Source organism: Falco biarmicus, chromosome 5 (assembly GCF_023638135.1).
Source record: "Falco biarmicus isolate bFalBia1 chromosome 5, bFalBia1.pri, whole genome shotgun sequence".
In the NCBI taxonomy this organism is placed as follows: domain Eukaryota; kingdom Metazoa; phylum Chordata; class Aves; order Falconiformes; family Falconidae; genus Falco; species Falco biarmicus.
The window spans coordinates 24,976,434-25,000,787 of NC_079292.1; the positions used below are offsets into that span (position 1 = coordinate 24,976,434).

General features: G+C 35.9%; 1 long non-coding RNA gene across 1 annotated transcript in view; it reads left to right on the top strand.

Annotated features, from left to right (window-relative positions):
• Window positions 1-24,354, top strand: part of LOC130150430 (uncharacterized) — a 117,772-nt gene that overhangs the window by 65,574 nt on the left and 27,844 nt on the right. Inside the window, exon 2 of the long non-coding RNA XR_008822230.1 lies at window positions 5,370-5,509. This is a non-coding gene — a long non-coding RNA (uncharacterized LOC130150430). The remainder of the gene's footprint in view (window positions 1-5,369; window positions 5,510-24,354) is intronic.

Consider the following 24,354-nt stretch of genomic DNA (forward strand, 5'->3'; position numbering starts at 1 on the left):
GCTATTATCCATCTGTCCTGTATTTTCTCCTTGACCTCTCCACGATCACTTCCTGGTTCAATGGGATAGTTTAACTACCTGTGCAATTTTATTTTATCAGTCTTAGAGATCTTATGTGCACTTTCCAAATTCAGATAAGCAAGAAACTGGAATGAGGCCTAGTAGATGATAAAGAATTCTGCAGTTAATGGCAGGTCCTGCATGAAGCATAAAGGATTATTGTTTGAAATTTATATATGTCTTAATTCCAGAAATATATAGTTACATATAATGTATATAAAAATTCAATATATAGTTACACATAGCTGTATTCTTCAAGCAAATTGCCAGCATTTGCAAAAAAAAAAAAAAAAAAAAAGAAAAAGAAGCTAACAGATGGTATGCTGCTCTTTGTTAAAGTCACACCAATTATGTAAGTCCTTTTACTCACAGTGTTACATTATTCTTTTTTTGAAGACCACAGGATAAAAAGCTATTGCTCATGTGAGACCTGCCCTTATTTCCTTTTGGTGTGCAGGACTTCAGTGAATCTGTTATGAACACCATTTCCTATTGAACTGTCATGACGAACTTGGAGAGATACCATCCAGGATGCAGGTGTTCAGGTCAAACGAGAGAGAAGGAAGTTCAAAGGCATTCCGTTCCACAATTCCCAATGCCGTAATGCCAGGACACTGTCACAGGAAGTCTCTGAAACACCCATGTGAGGGTGTGCTCACCCACTGAAATGCTCACGCATATTTCACAGCAGCTGAAAGTCAGAAAAATGAATGGATTTTATTCATTGGTAACTAAAAGACAACAATTTGTTCAGATGTATTGGGAAAGCACGCTCAATTGTACAAGAGTCTTATACTTTGTCTTCTACAAGATAGACATTAGCTTCATCATCCTATCTAGATTTTTCACTGTAAATTGCAATAAAAGGTGTTGTTCAATAAGCTTGTCTTCCTGGCTTATTTCTGATTGCATATAATACCTGGGAAACTCTTCAAACTGTGCATGTCCCTGTTGTTACCAAGAAAGCTAAAATTCTTTATGCTTTCCTCAGGGAAAGAGGGTTGGAATTAATTCTTCCCACCTCTCCTCCCTGGAGACATACGTAACTTGTGTGAGTTTAATGAAGTTTACTAAGATTTCTGTATATGTCATTAAGCAACTCTGTAAAACAATTACCATGTTGTTCTTCAGTGGTGTGTAGCTATCAGTCATACCCAAGCAAGCAGGCAGCTTCTCTGTTCACGTCGGCAGGTGATCTATACAAAGAAGGCATGCTTTATAGAATAGTTTGGACTGCAGTGTAATAGAGATGTAACGCATTGTTGAGATGTCAGTTTAAATAGAAGCCATTATGTCATCTAATAACAATTGCTATTTAGGCCGTAGGCACTGGTGCTAATATTAGCATGTGAGCAGTAGTAACTACATGTTGTATGTAGTAGAAAACAGAAAACATTAAAAGCAACAATAAAACAAAGTCCACGCAAATAAATAGCTGACGTCTAAGTAGGTCATCTTTTATAGATACTGAACCAAGAGGGAAGGTGGTGCCTACCTTGCCTAGTAAGATTTATTTAAAAAAAAACAAACAACAAAATGCAAAAGAACCCCTAAATATTTTTTAAACGACTGTGCTGCAAGATAGCAAGAAAAATAAGATTAAATCTTTAAATGTTGCAATACAGAGGTAAAATCACAGCGCTTTGCTGAAACTCTGTGGCTAGTACTGCTTCTGTGAGATAATCTTTTTCTGTGTGTGCATTATAATCAGCTGTGTGATTGTGTGTTTTATCTTCAGTTTCCAGAGCAGCATCTTAATGACCGCTGCCCAGGACTGCTGGCTTTCCCTAAATGTTCCCTGGAGTAACGTTTCACTTATAAGCATCATTTTAAATGTAGCCTTCTGTAGCACTGTTCTTGTGATCCTCAACCTCTGCAAAGAGGTTATGTTTTAAAAACATGTGGTGAATGCTGGCCACCTGTTAAGAGCTAATGATGCCAAAAGAAAGCCTGTTATATCAGGATATTTTCTTAGGGAATGTAATAAAAAAGACAGAAATCCTTCAAGCTGGAGCAGCGTTAAGGGTAACCTGTTTTGGACTCCGCCCTTATAAATGGTACTTCAAAGGTAGACATAATCCTCCTCAAAGAATTGGGTGAGGGTACGAACAGTGAGCTTCTGGCATGGTAATTGCAAACGTGAAATCTTTTGTGCAAGTTTTAGCTCCTATCTAGAAAGAAGATTGATTTAATCTTTCTTTTCCTCTAGAGAGTACTCGATTATAATAAAAAGATCTATAGACAGATTAAGATTAATCTGTTCAGTAATTGTGGGCCTGTCTTTTCTGGTACACTTGGCATACAACATTGTCAGCAAAACAGAATGGATGGTTTCCAAACCCACTTGAAAATTATGCCATTCTGGTGACAGAGATCTCTTTAAATGAACATAAAAGACAGACAGATTTAGATCTTCAGAATTAAATAAAGGGGTAAAATATACATAAGGATCAATATAAAGGTAAAAAAGCACTCCCATTTTCCTCTGTCTCTCCTGTCAAGATTAAACTGTCTTGGAAAGTATCAAATATATTTAGATATATTTAGATAACATCTAAATAAACCTGATGAAAATGCAGGATAAGATGGTTTTGGACATATTTGAATTTAAGTATGCAATCAGTAGATTTTAAAAGAAAAAAAAAGGCGTGGGGGTAGATAGAGTTACATATTGCTGAAGAAACTGGAGCCATAAGGTTATAACTTTGGCTTCAAAATGCATTTTTTCCGTGTTCCAGATGCCACTAGCAAAGTGGATAGTTTGGATCCACAGAGAAGAAAGGGTGTATTTGTGCCAACATATGTTTGACATCCTTTATTTTTGTTTGGCACCTAGGAGAACCAGTGCTTCTCAGGGGATTCAAAGTTAGGTGCCATTTTTGTAATTACCTACAGATGCATAAGTAGGATTATAGCAGACAAATGAAGAGCTTTTTTACATAACAAGGTGCACTTGTCTATATTTCTTCCTAATCAGTTACAGGGATTGCCATTGTTTTAAGCAGAAGTAGAAATTATAATGTCAGAAAATGTCTTGGCCAGTAACCCTATGCAAACTTTTTTTTTTCATAGTGATCAGCTAAATAACAACCGTGTATGTAAACGGTTCCTTTTCTTTCTTGAATTTGTCTGCATGTTGGATGCCTTATTCTTTTATTTGTGTTTGTACTGAGAAATAGTTTCTTCCATGACAGTTCAAGTGATGTTAGCAATGTAGTGAGGCGATTAGGTTGTAAGTGACAAATGCTTCTCCTCAAAACTTCATGAATACTTCTGAAAATAAACATGAATATATAGCATATCTTAGCTCGTATAAAATAAATTTGGTGCAGAACTTTTCTTTCTTGAATGCCCTTCATTTTCATAAAGCCTGAGTGATTCTTCCAGCCTTGTTTTTATTTTGTTACCATCGTATTCAGTTTCAAACATGGAAAACAAAGACAATGCATATTACATTAGTATAATATGTAGAAAATCAATCCTTTGAAGCTATGAGTGCTGTAAATGCTTTCAATGGAAATATAATCATAACCATAATTACTTGGTTTTGGAAGTAAAGAACAGTAGCATTTCAAAATTACTTTCTAAAATTACTCCTAGTGAAACAAAAGCAAAGCTCTATTATTAGAGAAACAACAAATAAACAGTATGATTACTATTTTTAGTCTAAAATGTGGTACTTGACTGCAATTGTATCTTGACTTCTGTAGCTTTCATTTTAGCTAAATGTCAATCATTAAAAGCTAAATGTCAATCATTAAATTAGAACCTGTAAAAAAGTTTTATACTGCAATATATTGAAAACTGAAGTGGTAAAAATATTTTTTCTAAAAAGTTGGTCTTTTATAAGAATCTTTCAATGAATCATCTTCTGATGTCTACCATATTTTTCAGCTAATCTCATTTCTCAAGTGACTTTCAAGAAGATGCTTTAAATGCCTCATTTCACTAAGTTTTACCTATTTTCTGTGGGTAAGAACTGTGTGTCTGAAAAGCTCTGTAGCCTCAGTGCACGAACTCAGGTGTTCGTTCTTCTCCTGAACCGTCACTGACAGAGGACGCGAGGAGGAGGCTGCGCTCCCGGTGCTCTGCAGTGGGTGTTGCCAAAAAAGGCAGCTCCAGCAGAGGGAACACTGAGTCCCATCTGACCAAAAAATCAGCATGTTTTGTCAAACTGCGTTTAGCAGGAATGCTATGCAAACATATATAATACAAATACAGTATGTAATACAGCAGGCAAATGTAACAACAAACCTGGAATTTTCAGCTAAAATGGATGTTGAATGCAAAATAGGTTTTACCAAAACGTATAGCCCTTGACTTTGTCTACAAGGACAGAATCCTCCATTAAGTGCTGAATTGTTATGCAAGCAGTGTATTAAATTTTCCACTGAAGTTAGTGAAAACTGTTCTGTCTATTAAATGGAAATAGTAATTTAATAATGTAAATCTCTGTAAGAACAGCATCAATAACTCTGAATGAATTGGAAATTCTTGTCTCAGTCCAGGAAATGAGTGCTTCTGGGGTTAAGTGTTATTTTAAAATCAATAGACATACTATAAGATAGCAAGCAATCATCTGATACTAAATTCTAGTCTTACTGAGATGCTTCAGAGTGTCTAAATTTCATCGTAGTAGAACTGCTGTTCAACTAACATTTAAATAAGTAACTGTCACAAAGTGATTTCCAAAAATCCTCCTCTAAGTTGCCTATCTACATATGCTTACATATTTTCTGTAAGGCTGGTATTTTCCATAAGAGGAAAGACTGTAATGGATTCTAAAAGCATTAACTGTCTTCTAAAAGCATGTAATTGTCTCCATTTAATGTTTGGAACACTTAGGCATCTGCCTGATGATCCATGGACCAGACGTCCGAGTTTAATCCATTTCTGTGTTCAAAGGCTTAATACCTAACTTGCTAGGTCAATCCAGGAATATAAGCTGGGCCTTAGTACTGGCCTTTCAGCAGTTCCAGTTTTATCACGTGCATATGCTAATGACTGAACATTGCAGTGGAAAGGAATCTATAGCCATAGTAACTGTTCACAATTTCAACCATCTTGCATAAACAATCATCTCCCATAAGATATCTGGTTAGCCTTATTTTGTGCTGAAACTTAAAAAAAGAACATTTTTTCCACAATGTTCTATAACAAAGGAATGTGCGTTTTATTGCAGACATAATAAATCAGATCAGCATTTCTGTTGGGAAGTAATATTTCATGGGAACAGTAGCACAGAGACCTACAGTAAAGTTCAGCCTTGTAACTCTTTCTCTCATTGGTTTTTTTGTGTAACAAAACAGGTGTCATTGACATTTGGAGCCAACATTCATGCCCGAACAGCTACTTTCTAAACACATTTAACAAAAGACAAAAGCAGTCATTACTTTGGAGTTTCTTTTTTTATGGATTCATACCTTCTGGGGACAAGAGATAAATGAAGGTAAGATGAAACCTTTAGATGTTGTCTTCATTGGTGTTGACACTCTTCCTTGGGGGCTGACAGCTGCTAATGAATTCATTTTAAACATGACACACAACAAGAACAAAAATGTTTTGGTTTTGTTTCCTTCTTGAAGAAGAATAAGAATAGCAACTAGCATTGGTCATAATGGGAAAGCTAACCTGTACTGATTTGTGATCAAATAAAAACAATGAACGCATTCATGAAGAAATCATCACATTTTCCCAACAGATGAAACTAAGTTGGCTTGTTTAGTTGTATTCTGACATTCTACGCATTCATATATATATATATATACATATTTACCTTCATATATGCTGTAGCTATTAGCATGCCAGAAATACATCCAGAAGTTCAAATTCAGTGAACTGATTGACCAGAACTCAGGGATCTGTTGTCTTCTCTTCACCGGACAAAAGTACTTTTATTGTATTCTACCTTCCATCACTGAACTTCTGGCATGCTTTTTAGTATTTATATGAATTAAACTTCTCTTAACACTGCTTTGATAATGAGACTTTTACTTCTAATTTAAGGAAAACATTAATTAAGATTTTAGTTTTTCCACAGAATTTGAATTCTCTATTGAAAAGACAATGGTCCACATCCATAACTGGGTAGTCACTGAAATTCTTTTGCATTCATTTCAAATAAAAAGTAACTCAGTCTTATTTTGTGAATTAGTACAGTTTATCCTTGTCAGTTGAGTGTGATAGTTATCATAAATCTAAGGCCTGTCTGTGGCCCACTGGCTTATGCTTATTGATAACATCTGGTATGGTTAACTATACACTGTTAGCTAACTGAATGGCATATAATTATAATACATCCATGAAAAGATTTTTTTATGGTTTTCGATTGCATTAGCACAATACATGTAATGGCCAGTCCTGATTCCAGTCCTGTGTTCCTAACTCTTTTCAGAAGACAAGCACAAATATAAATATTTCACTGAGTCAAAGAATATGGAAATACAAGGGTGATTTTTTTCAGCTGAATATGTATAAGTGTTTGAAACTAATTAATTTATACCACTTTCATGCATTATGAAATGAAAGTGTGCACAAAGCTCTTCCCACATGATTTGTGTACATAAAGATGCATGGAGCCTAATAAAGGCCATATACACCAAGTGTCCGCTAGAAAAGATCCTTGAACAGTAGAGGCAAGACTGGAGGGTAAGGTTAAGTGTGACAAAGAAGCAGCCTATGCCTTATCTGCAGAAAAAATTCAAGAGAACACAATGATGCTGTCTAGCCTTGACATACTTTGGAGAGTGGGGCAAAGCTCTGTAACACCACATGCCAGCCTGCTGGCTCCTGTGAGGGTGAATAAACCCAACTCTAGTTTTCATCACTTACATGTCAGTGATGTCATTCAAACACGGTGAATAATTTATTTAAAGAGAAGACAGGCATGTAGATAGGATGTAATATGTTCTTCTGAAGGTGTGGTACACTCTACTAGAAAGTTTGCCTGCTACAGGTAAAATATTTTCTGAAATAAAGGTAAAGTTCTGTTGCGAAGAAATATGAGTCAGGTTATAAACAGCTGGAACTCAGAGGCAGGTAAGTACAGAAGACCACTTTGCCTTTAGAAAACATACTTAGGCAGAAGTGTTTTCATGAATCTAGTGGAAAGAACATATGGGGCAAATATTCTCTGCTTATCCATTATTAACCTATCCATTGGTTAGGCAGAACTCAATTTAATTTACACCTTGGTAAACTGAGAACCAGCTTGTAAACTTCAACTATAGTAAGTATGTTTAAGTCTTCAAGACTTAATGGCAATTTAGATATATACTCAATTCCTTGACTGAGAGAATCAGCCTTGAGTCTTAATATAATCCTGACCAAAGCAGACAAACCAAGGAGGTATAACTTTGAAATAACATCAATAAAAGAGACATTAATATGTTAGCAATGGTTCAGTTTAAGAACAGTTGTAGTAGGGAGCTCAGGTGACCTAATAAAATGATAAAAATGGAAATGAAGCAGGGACCATAATTTTCCAAGGCAGCTATCAAAAAAACCCAGGGTTTATTATGGGTATAGACTTGCCTTGCATACTTAATTTTTTAGCATGTGGTCATATATTTTGTACAGACAAAATGTTACACTGAATTTCCTAAAAATATGTATATAAATAGAATAAATAGCAAATAAATAGGCAGAAACATAGAAATGTACTTAGTTAAGACATCAGCATAGAATAAAATTAGCTGCGTGTAATTCCGGATTGTTTTTGAAAATATTTAACTCGAAGGAATGAGCCTACATTCCTTGCCCTTTTCTATCAGGTGGGACTGCATTTGGGGCATAAAAACACACAGGATCAAAGTTTTCCCATATTAGTTTCCCCCTTGTGACACACTTTTTTTTTTAAAAAAAATATGTCTAATTTGACTTGCTACTCTTTGCTTTTTAATGAAATTCAGAAAGAAAAGAATGAGATAGCAATCTGAGTAGAATTAATTCTGCTGACAGAAATTTCTTACAATTTATTGAAATGTCTGTTGCTTTTTCCTGCAAAATGAATGCACTCAACAAAGCATAAAACCATGTTTGCAAGGTTCCTACTCTTTTCTGAAACAAAATTTGCTTGTGGTCAGCTTGAACCTGTTATTTTGTGGACTCTGTATTACAAAAAAAAGTCCTCCCTCTTTCTAATATTCTGCTGTTGTTGTAGCAGATCCTGCTATAAATTTGATTCTCAAAGGTGCTGCTTAACACAAAAATGTTTCATAGGGACATTTTTTCCCCCAGGCTCCTTTTTGTCGAATGCAGTTTCTATGTGCAGATACTGATTTTTACAAGTCTATTATTTCCTTACTCTCTGCTCTGATCTATATCCAGTCTGCCTGCAACTTTTTGCCGTCATTGGAAGGTAGTCGCAATATTTTAAGCAAGCACGTTTGATGTAAAAAGCTGTGTGCTGGACTTGCACATTTGAAGGAGATTATTTTGTGCCTCTTTTTATTGCCAACAGAGATTTGAAGTAATAGCAGCCATTGTTAAAGAGAATGGAACATAAAATAAACTTTTATTGCTCTAGAAACAGTCTGTGTTTCTTACCTTTCCATAGTGATACATGAGACTGCTGCACGCTTTGGCAACGGATATCTTATAAAACATTTATTTTTTTTGAAAACATCAGGCAAGTATATGCCCTTTTGTACTTATATCTGCAAGAAAGTACCATACACACTTAAAATCTAAGCGGTTAAACAGCATTTAACTGTTTAAACCAGCAGTTCCATCCTTCTCTAAACTGCTATACTTGTCAGCTGTGGCAAAATTTACTGCTAGAGAAAAGTGTCCGGAGTCACATCTGTTGCTGTTAAGCTTTGTATAAATGAGATCACACCTCCTGATCTCTTCCTAGTGATAGTGCCAGCGCTTAACACATTGCTCAGAAGTTGGGACAGGACACAGAGTAAGTTTTTAAAGTTGCACAAGAAATACTATAACCTCTGGCTTTCTGGATGAAAAGTCATGGAAATGTAGATTGATCTTAGACACAGTTGTGTTGGGTGGAGGAGAAAAATGTGACTTCAAGTACATATAGGTATGGTTGGGAGCGACAGAACCTCAGCCCTACCCTTGTGCACTTTGGGAATGAGCCTGTTACTACTGAATAGATACAATGCAGAAAAATTACTCTTAAATTCTTGTCCTCAGCATGCAATATCAATTGTCTATTCATCTTCTTCCCTGCACTGTGTGCTTCAAAACCCAGGGCCTCAAGTCATACAAACTGTGCAAGACCAGTCAAGCAATGTCACTTATTCTCTGTGTGCTCTCTGCGAACTTCATACCTTCATCCGCTGCCATTGTCACTCCTCATGCTTTTTATTCCTTATGCATTGAGATTCAGATTTTGGAAAACAGCTGCTTTTGCTGTGAAAGGCCATTGTTCATGATGATTAAGACGTACACAGTGACATTTTTTAGACATATAAGAGACAGTCCTTCTCTCAAAGATCACACAGTCCAAGAGCTAAGAGGAAGGAAACCAGTAGTACATGGGAAGGCAGTAGTCATAGCAAACACAAGGTGGTGGTGGTTGTGGTTTTGGTTTTGTTTCTGTTTTTGTTTCTTTCTCTCTTTGCTTCTTTCTTTTCTTTCCTTTTTTTTTTTTTTTTTTTTTTTTTTTTTTTTTTTTTTTAAGCAGCCAGTAGTATGGGATGGCTGGGACAAGTTTGGCTACAAGATCAGGGAAAGGAATATATCATGCATAAAGCAAGCTGGTATTCAAAGGTCTTTTTGTGAACACCTGCAGCTGCTCTGCTGAGTTGAACCTCCAGCTAGCTTGTGACTGCTACTTCACCAGCTTTGCCAGCTTGTAATGGAGGGCTCAGTGTGTGATGCTGGGACTTCAGCTACCACAGAACGCCCTGCATGATCCTGGGCACACAGCACAAGAGAAGACACCCCTGTTGGACCCCATTTTTTCCCTCCCTCCCTGCCATTGCTATATACTCAATTTTCTATCTATACTGTGGAGGCTCTGTTTCTGGGTGGCTACTCCCTGCATTTCCTTTGATCTACCAGCCTAGGCTTTTATTTCCTTTTTTGAGTGCTTAATAAAAGGCAGAGGTTTACTTCTTACTGGAGAGAAACTGGAGGAGGGAAATGTGTCAGAAAATATCTGTGTGGCATTGGTCCTTTCCATGTTATAAATAGCACACATCCTTAGTGAAATAAAGCATTTACACCCTCGGAAGGAAATCTGATCACTCATGGATTAAAAAGGAGACATCTCCTAACCTTCCCAGAAAGTGGCTGATAGAAAAAATAAAAGTTTTGGGGGTGGAGATAAAAGTTCATTCTTAGGTTAGATTCCAAATGCTATGTAAGATCCTGAACCGCATTTGGCTTTTATGTTATAGCTGAGACTGTGTTCTTACTGCCTGTATAAATCTTTAATCATGAAGACCGTAATTTCCTCTTCCACACAGAACTTGTCATTAGTTGTTTTTAGTGCAGTGACTTGTGTGTTTAACATTGCATTTTTGTAGAACAGTGAGACTCACTGTGATCTCATTTAAACTGAGACACAAGTCAGAGATAATTCTAGTTAAATCAGTGCAAATATGACAATAAAAAACATGGATGAAAAAAGCCTGAGGTTTTTAATATTGAATATATGCACCTTCAGTAGTGTTACCAAATAAGAAATAACATGGATGACAGTAAAAAGGAGTACTTCGTGCTTATAACAGGGTTACAATTTAGATTTTCAGAATAGTTTATATAAATTTAATATAATTTCTGCTGGAGAAAGGCAAATTGCAAAAGGTCAGTGAGACAGAAACTTGTGTTCCTTGCCTAGAGGGTGTAGATTCTTGCTGCTAAACTGTTTATTCTTGTCTGGTTTGTGTATGTGATTTCTTTGTGATTTATTGCTGGTGAGAGGAAGCCTATATATATCAGAGAACAGTTTTGGTACCGTCATCCAAATGCATCTTTTGTGGTTTAACTAGATTAGTTTGGTCTTGCGTGAATGGTCAAGACAAGTTCAGGTTCATTTGCAATGTTATTTCTGACTTCATATGTGACTGTGGGCCTTTGTGCTGGTGTGTAATAGCAGGTAGAGATGATATTTATGTTTCATGGTTCACCATAGAGCTTATCAGCACTCAGTCTTAATGGACTTGCAGACCTTTCCCTCAGTAGATTGGAAGGACAACTCAACCTTCATTTCTTAAAGAAGAGGAAGGAGAAGCACCATCTTTCACATACATTTAGCAAGCAGTCCCAATATGCAGGTAAAGATAATACAGAAACAGGCTATAAAACCCTAACACTGTGTTATCTGGTGCTTTCTACAGCATACATTTGTGTAAATCTGAGGTAAACCTCCTACAGTCCCATTAAAGTCAAAGAAGACATGCAACAGGCAGAACTTGATTCCTTTGGCCTCTAGGCATTTATCTAGGGCTTAGATGAGCAGTCCTTTGGAGGTATTATCTCCACGGGCTGTGGAAGGGACCTAGGATGTCTAGCACACCCACACTTCAGCATTTAATTTTTTGGTACCTAAGATACAACGTGAGTTTCTTCCACTGTTTCTACTGCTGGCATAAAACTGTTGGGGTTTATTGCATCATCCTCATTCTTTGAATATTTGTCATTTTTACATTGTTATCACAACCTTTTCTTTCACTAACTGACATATGGAATTCTCCAGTAATGACCTGAATCTACAAGGAGACATGATAATTACGATTTGCTGCAATATTTCAGTGGAATATTGTCATTAAAAATTTCATGTTTAACAGGTTTTACTCAGTTTTACTTGCTGCTAATTTCAGTAGTCAGCAAAGGTTTTCTGTGTTCAAACCAAACCTGAAACACTCTCTTGACCTGCTTTTCATTGGAATCCAAGTGAAATTACAGACCACCAATTAAAAAATCATTTCAGTGTGCTGATTTATTTTGCTTTCTGCTTTTTTTGTGGTTTTGCACCCAGCTACAGGCTCAAACATGTGGTTTTGTAATTGCGATATGCTGGGAAAGTTCAGAGTGCTCATTGGCCTTTTAGTTTCTACTTCCACCTGTGTGCTCGTATGTCTAGCATTAATAAATTGAACTGCAAGTCACACCAAATAGCTGGCTTGAAGTTTACATCTACATTTTCTTTGAATTTGCACCATCTACGTCAAATCTGCTTTTCAATTACTAAGACCCATCAACAGATTATTACAAGAAGTGAAGAACTACCAGGCTTTGTCCTCTTAAACGGACGTTTACTCTTCAACCATATTTCTTTTCCCCTCATGTAAATTAGAAGCCCCTTAGAGCAGGATCCCATGACGTGTTTGTGTACTGGCTAGCATATTGAAGGCCTGCTTTTCATAAGGGCCTTTAAACTTCAGTTTAATAACAGTAATAAATAATCATAACTACTCTCCATATTTAATAGATTATCCTTGATTAACCAAGGGATGTTTATTCATCTACTTTTGAAAACAGAAATAGAGGAGGGCCAATGAGTCATGGGTCAGCATATGTGTCTGGAACGTGTGAGCCCAGAGTTTAGACGTATGCTTCAAATCAGAGATGAGAGTTGTGCACACTTCCATGGCATACAATAGATACCTTCTTCTTTCTTTCTCTAATCAGATATGAGACTGCAACATTCATGTGTATGCTTCTTTGTCGTTTTATTATCAATACCAACTATACTCATAAAAATGCAATTTAGCCTGCCCAGATGACTGTTTCTGCCTACTTCTCTTCCTTATTAATGTAAAATAATACAGTTTAGGAAAATTGAACGTTATTTTGTTTCAATATTCCAGAGTATGTGAGTCCTAAATCCAAACCACAGAGACTGCATAAATTCTATTTTAAAACAGTAAGATATATATTGGATAAAACATCTACATGCAGAATTTTATCCACAGTAGATAAAGTCTCTGGAAAATCAGTTTATCTGACCCATTTCCTTTCAAGCCTGCTTAGCCTAGATCTTAATAAAGACAGTTCTCACTACATATGGGCTGACCAATTTCTTAGTCCCTAGGTATTTTGTCATAAAATTCAGTTTTCCATCAACAAGCTTTAGAGTGCCCACCTGCTTTTCTGTCATCTTGAGAAAGTTGTCTTGGCTGAAGACTTTGGTCTTCGTAAACCCTCTTGCCACTGTTTGGTTTTAACTTTTGATTCTGAATCATTTTGTATAGCAGTGTTATTTGCTGGGTATTTTTTTCCTCTGTAAATATTCAATAAAAGTACTCTTCAAGGTTTTTTTAGTTCACAACTAATTATTTGCTCCTATTATTTTGCATTCTTTACTTGTGTCTCTGTCATGATTAGTGTCGTTATTTATAACAGCTTGATTTTATTAGACAGCAGTGCATTTTTTCTAAAAGAATGAATGAAGTCTTGCAGAAACCAAATCTACACTAACTTTGCAAAAAGATATAAAGAGGGTTCCTTTACGTTAAAGTACAGAAGTATTTTTAAAGGCCAGAGATCATACAATCTCTGTCATGATCACACGTGGTTATTGAACTGATGTTGTATAAAGTCTGTAGTTGGTCATCTTCTTTACTATTAAAGTACCTAGAAAAAAACTTTTCCAGGGAGATGTAGGTTACAATGGAAAATTTGACATAGAATTGAAAGTTTTAATTTTTTTTTTTTTTTTTAAGAGAGAACAATGTTAGGTATGAGTAAAGGAAACTAAATCATCATGCAAAACTAGGACTCTAAATTGAGAACTTACAACAAGTAAAAACTTGCATACTGCATACGCACTTCAAGCAACCAAATTTTTATCAGTTTGTGTATCTCATCCTGTGAGTATACATTATTCAAAGGCAAAAATTGTACCCAAACCCCTGAAATACTTCTAACCCATAATTCACAGCCTCTATTGATTTTTTCCAGCTTTGGCACTGCTATTAGTAACTAATTATATACAAGGAAAAAATAGACACAAATTTACAATCATTATTTAATTTTAGAAATTGATTTTATTTAGAAATCACATTACTTTTGCTTTTATTGTTGAATGTTACTTAAGAAACCAAAGCAGGGAAATTTCCTGGTGCAAAACTTCAAAGCATTTCATCCCTCCTTTCCCAGGGAAATATACTCTTCATTAACACAGATCAGTTTGGTTTGAGCCCGTCAAAATGTGGAAACTGAAATTATAATCTTATTTGCCTTTCTGTGGCTGCTTTTCAGATAAGACTGTAATTTATCCTCCCTTTTTGGAGCTGTGTTAAGTGTATCGTCACTTAGTGAAAAAAGTGCTGGACCAGACCTAGGGAGCTACTTTTCCCAGCTTTGCTATTAGTCTGAATAAAAAACCTAGACAGTTTTTAACTCTTAAATTAAAATTTCTTCCTCTCCCGTCAGTTTCGATTTTGTCATTTTGATTTGAATAAATCATTTGTCACAATTTCAAAACAGAAGCATAAGGAAACACCTGCCTCATAGACACTCATTGCTCCTGATTGAGTTACCGTTTCCTGAAGAGAATTCCAGTTTAGTCGTTCGCGGTAGATTTTAAGTATGACAACTGTGCCTGTTGTTAAGGACTGACCTTCTAGATGATTAATGAAGAAATATTGATATTCTCATCTGCTCACTTTTTGACGTCTCTCTTCCTTTAATAAACAGCTTATCCCAGCGAGGACCTCATGAGTGGTCAGACCTGCTCTGTTCTGTGCACTAACTGTGTAATGGATATGCTTTCCTTTAACCTGTCAGCGTATGGGACTCAAACCTGACTCAGATCTGCCTTGTTCCTCAGTAAAACAGGAGTAGCTCTTTTGAAGTGAACAAAATTCTTCTGGTTTCATGTATGGGAAAATGAGAGAAGAATAAGGCCTTTTGTCTTCTTCCAGGGCAGCATGCTGCTTAATAAATCATCATATCAGCAGCTGTTTTTCACTGGGGAACAGCACAATAATTGATGCCGCTGTCCAGAAATCCACAGAGGTTATTGATCAGGCCAGGCTGTTAGCATTTCTGTAAGCCTACAGCATAGGACTGAAATAAATAGGACTGGGAGAAATGGGAATATATTCACATGGTCACTTGCAAAGTGTGCTTTATGCCAACATTTCAAAAAGAATAGCATTAACAGTTTTGTTAGTATTTTCTACTCTGTTCCTGTAAATATATCTCTGCACTCAAAAAGAAAACCAGAGCCAAAAATAACTTTCTGCTTACAAAGCAGGAGACCCTGTAAACATTTTAACTGTGGTAGTTTATTCTTTTTACTAATTGTGAAGATTAACGATTTAGACCTGAATGACTGAGTACGTGACTTACAACAAAAAAATAAGAGTAACTCATATCATGGATTGTCATCTTTTAAAACCAATAACTAGGGAAAATTCCTAACCTCAGAAAAACAGTTTTCTAATTTGATAATATTCTCACAGGGTTTTTATTTGGAATTATTCCAAACTAGTTTGTAATAAAGTTTATAAATGAAAGTTAAACACAACATGCAGCATCTTTTGAGTGATAAAGTAATCACTTGAAGGCTAAAGAATATCCAGATTTTTTTTTGCCTTTCTAAAAACAGAGTATCCAAATATCTACTACAATCTCGTATTCAATGAAATGTAAAAGATGTTTGTCAGTTATTGCTGAACAGTATTATAAAAGCATTTTTTGACTATTAAACAATCTACTGTATGCCACATATATACATAGTAAAACCAGAGAGCAGGTAGTAAAGAGTTGTTGTTGTTATTATTATTATTATTATTATTATTATTATTATTATTATTATTATTGGTATGCTTAAAAGATAACAGATGTAGTCATGACTGACTTTTTGATAATATATAGTTTTGTTGGAAACAGCTGACATGGCTGCAATGTAAATGAATTTATGCAAAAGGGGACTCCTTCAACAGGAATGGAAGAATCATATACTGATTCTATAGTCCACTATTTAAATCAGTTACCTAGAAAGAGTGTCCTGTCTGTCAGACTAGTACTGAGCTTGGCTCCATGTCCCATATAAATAACTCTGATGTCAACTTTTTGCTGCTTTGGGGGAAAATAGAATTTTGATTCATTCTGCCCCATCCCAATATTTATTTTAATTCTTTTCATTCCAAATGCAACCAGACATGAAGCCCATACTGCTGTTTATAAAACAACATTCATTTCTCTAGCTAACCCTAGAAAGTGAAGCAGAATATAGCTACCAATGCATAAAATTTAGGGCCTGAAAACCATTGGTTTCACTTATGCAATAGAGCAGGAGCTCGTAAGTCTTGAGGAAAAGAGTGCTCATCACTAGAACATTATCTCTGAAAATCCTGGAGAACATTTATATATTTTTTTTTAATTATTCGGCTGAAAACCAAACCAGAAGATAGTCCTTACTTGGTCCTGTCTCCTTATTACTGACTTGTCTGTGACAATTTATGAAGCAACACCTGCACTGATAGCTTGCTGTCATCCCACTTTCTTCCTCCATTTGGCTGTTTGCTCACCTGTCACTTGGTGTCTGGGTCCCCATTTAGAGCTCTCAGAACGAGGAAGGTTTATTTTTGTTCGTTTTAATAGGACCCTAAATATGAGACTTTAAAACAAGATTTTTTCTGCAGCAGAAAGTAGTTATAATTCTGAATTAAAAGAATCCAGAAAACTCAGTAAAGGAATTAATTTAGTAAAAAGAAGAAATGAAGAGTAAGTGTAAATTGAGTTATCCTGGTACTTTGATATATAACTCACAGCTGCAAGCAAGAAAACAAATGCCAACAACAGAAATGAGTGGAAAATAGCAGGTTTGGATGTTACGAGGAAAATAGCAGTTATATTTACTGTCTCATGCCTTATCTCGCTAGATGAGTCTGTTTTATGAACAAATAGTTCTCTGTATCCTTACCGAGTTTTCGAGTATTCTGACAGCTTGTAATGGAACTGAGCAGTGTGTTGCAGCTGTTTGTTCAGAAGACCCTAAAGTCCTCCTACCAGACTCATTCCTAATTTAAACAAGCCACACTCAATTCCAATTACATGGCTGCACCCTGGGACAACACAGACCTAACTGTAGACCTGCTTGCCTTCTAGGATGAGGGAGAGAAATATCTGAAGCATGTCAATATGTACTATCCATGTTCCACATGAAACCCTGTGCTGTTCTTACTGTGTATCCCAGAGGCTGCACCAAGTGGATACAGAATTCTTAACGGGAGAAGCCAGCGCAGCAGGTGATTTTGAATTGCATGTGTTTGGAGCTGCCTCACGTACAGCTGCGCTGGGAAAGTTGGTCTGTCTGTGCTCCCTGGAGATGCTAAACTCACAAATACTCGGTCTTCTTATGGATCAACAATGAAACTCTTCACAAAATAATTAATGGACAAGGTCCCTACTTCTGACAGCTGACATTAAAATTGCAAGCAGCTGGCACAGCTGGCATGTCTGGGCAAAGGGGATAAACTAGATATGGCCTGCCAGAAGAGTGATAAAAGGATTATAGCACTGAAATTGTGTTTGTGCTATAGGGGCACTCAAAAAATACAGCTGTAAATAAGAACCAATAATAAGCCTAATTCTAAAGATGGTTTTGTGGTAAATACAATAACAGAAGGGTGGAACTGTAAGGGGAAAAAATAAGAAGCGTACACTAATTAGCAGCAGTATGTGATATATGAATTAATCAGTTTTCTTTATAAGTAACCGTTATACCATCCTCCCACTTCTGTTATGTTGCAAAAATATCACCTGTGGTCATACTATTTGTTGTCCCTTTTCTGTGTTCTAAAAAATGGGAAGATAATAGTGTAATCAGAATGCAATTACTGGCTTGTCCATTAGTACATGGATGTCCATCACAGTCAGTGACCACAGTTTTTCAAGTTAACATATACACTTCCATTGTCAGTGAGTTTGTGAGGAATATATCTTGTTACAAGCCAGAAGGCTGCCTGAATTTTGGCTGTTTGGAAGACATTGGTTTATTCTTTCCATTTTTGTTCTATCTCTGGTGTCATTGTTCATTTTAACGCAAACTCTATGGCAGCATTGTAATCAGTTTGGTTTTGTCTTACTTGAAATTCATTTTCTCCCAGTTACTGATAGTGTTTTGCAAAGCTTTACAGAAGGATTTCAGACTATTCAAAAAATGCTTTTATTGGCCTAAAGGTGTGCTTTTGCTATACACAAAGTGGCCATTAAAAATCTGTGTGAGGATCCTGAAGTTTTCCATTCTGGTTTTTTACCTAGCCTACTGCAAATGAGACACGTTTGAGGGTAACACAGGGGTGATTTCTAAAAATAATATATGTGCTGTTTATACAGCCACACTAGTTTACACCAGTGTTCATGCATGGGTAGTACGGACAAAATTGCAGACTGGGATAACTATAGAAGAGCAGTAATTAGAACATTCTCATCTACAGCAAACTACAAACATAAGTTTGCAAATGACCAAAGGATGAACTCTCTTTAGAAATGCAGAGAAATATTTCACCATCATTTGCTGCTGCTTTGGAGAGAATGCTACCAAGATAGATAAACTTGTCAGCCATGTTAAATTCCTTTGATCTTGTGCCATAGCATAAACGTACAGCTTAGTGATTAACTCTTTCTTCTTATTAGTAATTTTATTACCTTTGCTTTTCTTTTCTTATCCTTTGTACATTTTCTCTCAAAATTTATTGGAAGTGGGCTTATTGAAACAGTGCTTAGTTCCTGAACTGTTCAAGGACTAAGATCCTGAATTTGGACTACAGGAAAATCAATGGAGAAAAGACAATTGTCCTACAACAGAGAATAAAACACTAGTAGAAGACAGATCTTTGTCAGAGATGTTATTTCTTCATGATTTCATTACAGTTCCTCCAGAGTGTTTTCTTGATGTATCACATTAAATCTAATACCCAGTTCTCACTGAGTATCTCAGTTGTTGGTCAGTTTTTGACCAGTGTACTGATCAAGATCCTCCTAATAAGATTTAATTTTCTATAAAAGTTACAGAAGATTTGTATTCGACTGGAGAGTGTGAGGTAGAAGAACCTCTTTAAATAAACTTTTCTTCTTTCTTTTCTGTCTGCATACATCAGTTTTGTTTTCTGTTTCAGGGGAAAAGAAAGTGGTCTGGCAGAAGCATCTCTCTTTTTTTTTTTTTTAACAAGAGCGCTGCCCTATGTTTATATTTTTCACTAAATGCCTGCTAACTTGTAGACTACTTGTCATATGTGGCTTTTCACATTCCATTTTCCAAAACATATTTAGTTCAAGCTAGCACAGAACATGGAATAACAACTGTTCTTGTCAGCTTTTCCTTCAACAATGGTCTAGACAGTTATGGGAAACAAAAGCTGTTCCAAATGAATTTGCTGGTATGGGAAATAGGATGATGGTGAGGGATGATGTGGAATACAAAACTGATGCATAACAAATATTAAAAACATCTTAAAAGAAATAAAGAAGTTAAATCCCCTCAGCTGAAGAATGAGGAGAATTTACTGTTATACAGAAGCAATGGGATAAGAAGACACACTAACACAAACTTGGGCTTCATTTGGAATGCGATTCAAGAGTAGCAAGCAAATTCAGCTCTGATTTTGGCCTGTTTCTTTAACAGAATTGAAGTGGTTTTGCTGTTACTAAATATACCAGTCTTGCCAGTATATGAATACATGATAATTTAATATAGTTATATTGAAACTGAGTCTTCAGTTCTGTGGATTGAACATTCTCAAATATTCAATGAATCGTTGGTTTCCTCTTTCTAGGTCTGATCTTGAAACCTGTTGAATTCAAAACTTTCTTGAGGGTAGCAATCTTTAATCAGATTCAGAATATAAGGGGAACCACTGCTGTATCATCAGAGAGAAAAAAATATCTTCATTACTCTTAATTTTGTTAGTTACTTGCTCTTCTATGAAATAATTCGTCATGCCATTTAAGTAAGTCATTGTTTTGTCACTAACACAAAATATTTTGTTGTGTTTTTAAAATGTAGAGTGTTGAATTTAGAGAAACTATAAAAGATTTTCATTTGAGGAGTTAAACCAAATGAAATGTAATTCAGAAGAATCTATTAGTTCAGTTTGATTTAACCTTCTTAAAATGGCAACTTAAACTTGGAGGCTTTAGTAGGCAAACCTAGTGTTTTAAAAGTATCACCAACACTCTGGTGGATATCATTGTTTCTCTCAATGGCTTCTGAAGTAATCTGAATCACAAATGACATCAATGTTTGGGAAATGGCACAATGGAATGCTAACTTCTCCCAGCAGTAAGAAAACAGAGGATGTCTGAGAGGTGACAAAGTGGGGAAAAGAAACCAGAGTAGAAGGAAGAGAGAGCAAAAAAAGGATAAGAGAATATGAGGAGACTGTGCTGGAGGAGAAAAAATTTGATTGTACTTTTCACCTTCTCTGGATTGTATGCAGAATTTTTTTTAGCAGATTTGTACTAGAGAAAGACTTGTTCTGGTATGTCTCATAAAAATAGTTCCATCTTAATGGTGGTTAGTCTGAAACATAGTTTGAAACCCAGAGGTAAATGAAGACTCAGTTTTGCAGAGTGCTCAATTCTCAATGAAAATTATAAGAAATAAGAAACTTCAGCATAAAAGAAATAGCCGGGATCTTGGAGGAACAGTCCCAGAAACCTGCTGTAAATCCAGTTCCTTCTATTTTGTAAAGCTACATGATAAACCTTTAAATAGTTTCCTCACAAATTATACTTCTAATCAATTAGTGGCCTATCTCCACGCTTACTCCTTTTGGAAGGACCTGTATTTTGTCCCATCCTCTCCTTGCTTGTATACCACAACTGTAAACAGCCATCTGTTGAGTGAAGTTTCTTCTGTATTCAGTGCAAGAATAAACCGATATTATAATTTGCCTTTGCATGAGCAACTAGTATCACACTATGGACTATGTGCTAGCCTCATGTGTTAATAATTTGCCACCTTACCCTGTAAAGAAAAAAGGGAAGCAGATTTTGGGGCAGGTGTGAAATACAGTAATAAAATCTGCCTTATGGAGACAGAAAGGAGACCTTTATTGCTGGCAAAACAGCAAAGAATAGTGTTTCTGTGGGGATGTGTAACAGGTAGAGCTATTAATGTTGGTGTCTCAGTTCTTTGTCATACTAATGAAAATGTATTCACAACGTTAAAATATATTAAACATTAGATGTAAAATGCATGTGTGTATATACATATACCTATATGTCTATACATGAGTGTGCTGTGTATCCTTGTTCCCTAATCCTATTATTCACAGAGGTATCTTCAACCCTTTCACCACAAATGTATGCATCCCCTTTTTAGACATATAAAACAGGAGAATACACTTGGGGCAAAGTGGAATTTCTTCAGACTCCCCTAATGTTTCACAGATTGGATTTCTGTGGCTTTTTCCTAACTTCCTTTTCTGGGAAACAAGGTACCAATTAAATGGGATGTTTTAACTCTGAGTTATCTGACAAGAATCTAACCTGCATGGCAACTTGTTAACATTGAATAGGAGTTTGTTCCAAGCTGTTTTATGTCAGTTCTACTATACTGGGGCAGGAGAGGCAATGTGACATTAATATTGAAATGGTTTAGGTCTCCTACTTGCACGGGATCAGATTAAGTTCATTGCATAATTCATGCTTGTATGTTCAATGATTGCTGTTTAGGAGTGGATCTCTTGATTCACCTCCACCTCAGTTTGCTGTAGCAAACAAGCCATATTTGCTTTTGAATTGCAAGGGAAAATTGGATGAAGAGGAATGCAGAAATGCTTTCTGGGGACCTTTTACTCTTTAAAAGGAAACTTGAAATCAGAGTTTTGATTGCTTGAGTGTTGTTTACCATTTAATCTATCTTGATAGAGTAGTAATTTAAGAATTCTCAACATCTTGCTTCAGATGCTTAACAACTTTTAGTATTTGGGTCCCAGCTGAAAATTTTAACTCATGCAAAGGGGACAAAAAAACAGTGACCTACCTCTGAAAACATCTTTTTAAATCAGAAAAATGTGCACTGTATGACTGGAAGGAGAATTTTGTTAGTATCAAAATTGGAATTACGAATCAAAGCCCACAGGCTCCAGTTTCCTCTAAATGAATAAGCAATTGCACGCGACAGGATGTACATCAGCTGGCCAGTGTTTGTAAAATACTGGTGTAGTGTTGTGCCCTAACATAACATATAGTGTGCATATATTGGTTGATAAATAGTCCACGAACCTACTAAACTTATAAAATATTTTATTGGAGTCAAAAAAAGCTACACATAAATTTAAGAAACAATGTTTAAAAAATTGCTTTAGAAATAAGCAAATTGTTCTCTAGGGAGGACTGCTGAAGAAAATTGCAGTTACTTCCATGTGTAGTAAAACCTCAGACATATGTCTTTTCCCTACTACTACTACTAAACCAGCAGTGCTTCAGATTCAAGTTACTAATCCAGCTTTTCCATCCAGTTCCATTCCCCCTCTCACCTTTTATCAGTTATTGAGAAAAGTGCACTCTTAATGCAGATTTTTAAATGCAAATCTTGGCTCTACATAAAAAGGCTGAGGAATAAGCAGAAGGATTAGACTAGAGGATCTCAAGAGGTCTCCTCCAACCTCAATGATTCTGTGACTCTCTGAAAAATTCAAAAACTCTCCTTACTTGGAGATGGAATATGTCTCCACAACCCGCTGAGCTGTAGGAATGCACACCTAGCTGACCATTACCTTCCCTGTTCCCACAAACACACAATGTTTTGTCCTTTAAAAACGGGCAGCCTCCACCCAGTTCTTAACCTAACAAGGTGTTAATAACTAACAACATAACAAAAAGGAGTATGAAAGGATTATTAATATTCAAATAGTGGTTTCAATTACTGATTTTAATTATCAGTTAAGAAATGGACACAGCCAAAAGGTACTTACCTGCAGAAGTCAGGACTATGGTTACTATTCTGTTTCCTTTCTTGCATAAATTTTGCAGTACTTAACTTCATCCTTTAACATCTAACAAAATTATTCTCAGGAAAAAAGGTAAATTTGAGATTGTTTCTTTACACGTGAAGCAAGCTACAGTTGACTGCATTTATTCGTCTTCGAGGATACATTTTCTCAGGTGTGAGTAGCTGATGGCATTGGTGTGGGTTTGACACAGTTACTATAAGGGGTTCTAATCTACAAGTTTTACACTTCTCTACTGCCTTATAGTTGTTGATATTCTTCTTTTGGCAACATTTTTGAGATTTCCTTAATATAATGGGTATATATTCTTATGTTGGAAACGTAATATGGCCACAGCTGCAAAGATACTACCTATCAAAAATCTACTTTCCATAATAATTGCAGAGCAGGAAACTGATTAAAAAAATACAGTAATGTTAGGTAGAAATTATATAAATTACATAGGTTTCATAAGTGAAGAGTATCACTAACTGTAATTACGCATGAAAAGAATTATAATTATGCATATAAAACTGGTATTAAAACTAGCGGTTGTATAAGCATATCCTTTATAACCTAAGACTCTCCTAGCTAATTTCAGTGCAATACAGAAAATATGTCACTACTACTGCTTTGAGCCTAGTTCACCTGGCAGAGGGATATAAGGTCAGTTTAAAAATCCCAAACCTATTGGTTTTCACCAGTATAGCTCCATGTACTTAAATATTAATGATATCTATATCACAGAAAGAGATGGGTTTTCCATCATGTATAAAATTGGGAAGCTGCATCCAGCATGTCCAAAATGTTAACATTTTGTAGGCACTGAAATATGAATAAATTCCAGACTTCAGTGTACCCGTTCAATGTTCATTCTTCTATCTACTGCAAAGGCTGCAGGCAATTCTGATTTGAAATTTGGTTCCGTATGTATTTCCTCACAAGCTCTATCATCTTCCACGATCACAAAATGACGAAAAATACCACTTATTTTGCAGAGAAATCATAGTCTACTGCTCCAAATATGTGAAAGTTACTAATTTTTGTCTGAATCTTAGCTTCCAGAGAAAGGAAGAAAATCCATAACATATTCTGATCAGTTGAGCTGACATGGATTCAGATTAAGTCCACTGAAATCAATGAAATATCTGTGAATTTTCACCATAGAAAGTCTTCAGGGAAGATCCTCACAGAAATCAGCAGAGATACACCGCCTTATGCCAGCTGAAGGTATATTGTCTGCCTGTGCAACAAGACAGTGAAAAATCTGATTATATATATATGTGTAACAGAGAGAGCTATACATTTAATGTTCAACACTCAGCGGCACATTCCTGTTATTGCTGGAATAACAAAATCCACAGTGGGGAATTCTGTTTAAATAAATAGTCAGCCTGTTGTTGAATACAAGCCAGTTAGGAGATTGACTACA